This window comes from Coregonus lavaretus (genome assembly GCF_964263955.1).
Source record: "Coregonus lavaretus genome assembly, chromosome: 26".
NCBI classification, from domain to species: domain Eukaryota; kingdom Metazoa; phylum Chordata; class Actinopteri; order Salmoniformes; family Salmonidae; genus Coregonus; species Coregonus lavaretus.
Genome location: NC_140013.1, coordinates 17,478,815 through 17,483,327, shown reverse-complemented (window position 1 = coordinate 17,483,327; position 4,513 = coordinate 17,478,815). Strand labels below are relative to the sequence as shown.

Below are 4,513 nucleotides of genomic sequence, written 5' to 3'. Positions count from 1 at the left end.
AAACTCTGTTGTCGAACCAAAATTCGTTACAAACTGATGCAAGGCACCATGGAACCTCATTGGTCAAAAAACAAGAAATTCAAAAAGAGGGGCGATGCCAAGTCTAGTTTTGAGCAACCATGAACATAAACAAAAACAAACATTAGCATTCAAGTTAACATTAATGAAGAATAAAGATTATGTTTTGTTAATGATTTGGGATATTTTCTTAAAATAATTTTAGAAAATAGAATGTGCCCGTGACGTATGGACACTGTTGCCTAGAGACGACGGAGGGGTGTTGTTTACAGTACCGGTAAATGTATTATTTTGTATTTGGATTGTATTGGTTGAAAAGTCGAAAATATGTAAGGGATAATCAACAAGGGGCTATTCGTTCTATGGAAAAGAATGCACTAGGTGGAAGGTGTGTGCCACGAAGCACTAGCGGAGTGGCACCAACCTTCCACAGAGTTGCATTATTTTCCAGAGAACGCATAAGAGTTAGAGCCCCGAGTTTATTATACCACGGGCTATAATTTAACACAGACTTGCTAGTTTAGCTAACCAAACCATCAGTCCTAGCTTGCTATTATGAAAATCGAATTAAACCATGCCAATAATGTTTCAATTCGACTTTTGCTTTTAAAAGCAGCTCGAACATAGTTCGTAAATTCTACTCGGATTTCAGAGCACTCTCGTTTGGGTGTGTCAGAGCGCAGAATAACTGATGAATTTACGAACGCGCAACACCCGTTGAATATGACAGGTGTCAGTAAAGGTAGGAAAAAAAACGGAATTAAATTGTTGCTAGCAGCACAGTTACAGTCACTAACGCTCTAGATAACATGAAAACAGCCTAACTAGCCCTGCTAGGGCGAGTAAAATGGTCAGAGTGAGGTGTTCTCTCATTTGTGTCTGGAAGTAGCTAGCAAGCTAGCCGACATTAGCCAGTTAGCTTGGGCGCTTGACTGCCTTTGTGAGGTCAGAACGCGAGGTCAGAACGCTCGGATCAACCCTACTCCTCGGCCAGAGCGTCCAGTGTTGGCTCCGAAAGCGAAACGCTCTGACAATCTGACAACCCTCAGAATTTACGAATGGCCCAGAGCTCTCTCTGCCACACTAGATGCAATTTATGAACGCACCCGTAGAATATGTAAGAATGAACTTCATTGCCATTGAATTATACCATCCATTATGGGGAAATAATGCACTCTCTAGAATGCCCTTTAAGCCAATCAGAAACAAGTATTCAACAATGCCATGGTATAAATCGAGTTATAAACTGGGTGGTTCGAGCCCTGAATGCTGATTGGCTGACAGCTGTGCTATATCAGACAGTATACCACGGGTATGACAGAACATTTATTTTCCCTGTTCTAATTACATTTGTAACCAGTTTATAATAGCAATAAGGCATCTCGGGGGTTTGTGGTATATGGCCAATATACCATGGCTAAGGGCTGTATCCAGGCACTCCACGTTGTGTCATGCTTTAGAACAGCCCTTAGCCATGGTATATTGGCCATACACCACACCCCTTTGTGCCTTATTGCTTAAATATTTCCTTTGTAACATGACATCAAGACCTAGCAACTGAAGTGTTAGAATCTCCAGAGGTATGAAAAAATGCATGCACTCACTAACTGTAAGTTGCTCTGGATAAGAGCGTCTGCTAAATGACAAAAATGTTTTAAAAAATGTCTCTTTCAAAGTTTGTTGCCAAGGAACTCTCGCGATAGTTATTCACACAGTCCAGGTACGTCAGCGAAATTAGAAAAGGAGTATCTCTGGTTACGTTCCAGACCAGTGCTAGCTGCATAGCTATCAGTCTAGTTTCTGATTTTGTCAATAAGTATAATTGTTGAGGAATATATCACCTTATATGCATGAACTATTAACAGTGGAGCTACTATGGCAAATGGACATGCTTAGTTGTCTGCTATCAAGTGTGACAACAGTGAAGAAGACTCAGCACGTTAGCTACGGTGCAGGTACCGTAGCAACGACGGACGCTTGTTTGGCAAGAGAGGTAGCTAACTTAGCTAGCTAGCTTAGCAGTTCGTCAGTAACTATCAACTACCTAGTAGTTGCTATACACTGTTATTGTTAGCGATATGGCTTTTGCACTCCAAATAAAACATATGCAGGCATAACTTAGCTAGCTAGACAACTGTGTTTTATTTTTGACCAGACCACAATCAGCCAGTGATTCTAGCAAACTGAGTACCGTTAGCTATGAATAGCAAGCTACGTAGCTACTCTCTTTGCAACCTAATACAGTCTGTTTGGTAACTAACTGTTATGTCCAATTTGAATGATTGATGACAACCCTTCTGTTTACAGTGAGTGTCAAGTACCTATTTTCGGAAGACTTCTTTCACATTGGCCACCACAATGAGATTAAAGACATCATTACTCAAGGAACCAAAACATATCCTTTTCAATTGTGTGAAAGATAGAAACATACTACAACAGTGCTTTGCTTTGACCAGATTGTTGGTATTTTCTGTTTAAAAAATATGGACAGCCAGTAATCATTAATGAAAAATCTATTAAGAAGTTGTGCCTCTAATAACATACTAGGCCTCCCTAGCTCTGGTCCAGGGGGTTAGTGCACATTCCTCCAACTCGCTCTAATGCCATGGACCAAAGCTAAGGCTGCCTGAGACAAAAATGATATTCAGTACACCTTGCACCACCAGACCTAGGTTCAAATACTATTTGAAAACGTTCAACTATTTTGAGTGTTTGCTCTAGCCTGTCCAGAGTGCCATATGGGTTGGGTTTGCAGTTTTGGGACAATTATTTTGGGACTAATTCTAAAGCCTGCTAAGCTCCGTCAAGCACAGATAAAGTATAGATTGCAAATAGTGTTTGAACCCAGGTCTGCCTGGCACCTTACTAAAGGCATGCTTATTGCAACCTGTATGGAGGTGGAAATGTTTTTTTATATGCTATTTGCTATCAGACCTGTGTGTGGATTTCACCTACCTCAATACAAAGAAAGGTGAATACAGGATCTGTGTTCATTAATTCAGCTGAAAAGCAACCACTGTGTTTGAGTCTACTGCGGTCACCAACCCTGGATCTGGAGAGTTGGTCTACAGGGTGTGAAAACGTTTGTTCCAGTTTAACGTTAACACAACTGGTTAAAGTAATTAAGATGAGATATTTTGCAGCAACCACTGATCTATTTCCACCTTACCATTGTCCTCCTTAACACCTGAACACATAAAGAGCTTGTGAGCTGTGTGGGCTGGACCACTGCAGACGAGTTGTACTCATGCAGTGAGGACCACCAGATCCTGAGATGGAACCTGCTGACCAGTGAGACCAGCCTGGTGGTGAAGCTGCAAGAGGACCTCTTCCCCATCGACCTGCACTGGTTCCCCAAGACGGTGGGAGGCAAGAAGCAGTCCCAGGCCGAGATCTTTGTGCTCACCAGCACTGACGGCAAGTCACCGAAGAATAATAAGAGATTTTCTTGTAACAGGCTTTAATGATAACAGGCCCTGTGTAGCTCAGTTGGTAGAGCATGGCGCTTGCAACGCCAGGGTTGTGGGCTCGTTTCCCACGGGGGGCCAGTATGAGAATAAAAAAAATATAAAAAAATGTATGCACTCACTAACTGTAAGTCGCTCTGGATAAAATGTAAATGTAACTTTATTTATGAAGCACTTTTCATACCTGAAAGTGCTATCTGAAACAAGTTTATGGCACCGCTAACATAGAAAATAAATGTTGAATTTTAAAGCAATGATAGTTTCTCACATTATTCAACAAGACAGATTGATATTGAATTAGGTAGGTGATAGAGGATATTTGTCCCAAGGTACATAACTGCATGGTCTGTGTGAAATGCATCTGGTTGACCAGAGTGGTATACTACGAAGCAAGCTAGATCTACTCAGGCTTTTATAAAGCTAACCAGCTTCAGTTAGTTGCACATTCCAGGTCAGGCTTCATTCGTACTACGAAGGTGGATATTGCTCGTCCACCTGCCGCTAACTGTAGCAGGTGTGTTACTGTGTGTGCATGTCGCACGTGGCTAGTTGAACGCTGAGCTCTTCATTGAGACAATGCTGAAACATCAATTAATGGGCGAGTCAGTGCCACATTTTCATTTGTGCCGAAATGAAAGAAAATGTGCCTTGCAAATCTAGCAGGTTATGGTGTGAAATAGGCTTTTAGAAGTGCCATCTTTATTTTATTACTTATCTTTAATGCCGTCTTTGGTGTGCTTATCAATGCACAAGCACCTTTTTCCGACTACTATCGCTCCTTCTATCTGTGGAAAAGCTTGTTGTGTTGTGGCTATATACTTATAATCCATAGAAACTGACAATTTGACTGTTAAACTCATGGGTAAACTAGCAATGGCTGCCAGTCCTGACTTGAATGGGAACTGCCATCTATGGGTTATACAGTATGTCTATGGTTGGTTGCGGCTGTTAGTTTGCCTTCCAAATTTCTAAATACAATCACGCGAAAAATGTACAGTTTGGAAAGCAAATGCTGTCTACTAAATGTG

At 41.4% G+C, this 4,513-nt stretch overlaps 1 protein-coding gene across 1 annotated transcript in view; it reads left to right on the top strand.

Annotated features, from left to right (window-relative positions):
• Nucleotides 1-3,214: 3,214 nt before the first annotated feature.
• Nucleotides 3,215-4,513, top strand: part of LOC311102067 (intraflagellar transport protein 80 homolog) — a 57,036-nt gene continuing 55,737 nt past the window's right edge. Inside the window, exon 1 of the mRNA XM_084143287.1 lies at nt 3,215-3,435. The gene's annotated coding sequence lies outside the window, so the exon portion shown is untranslated. The remainder of the gene's footprint in view (nt 3,436-4,513) is intronic.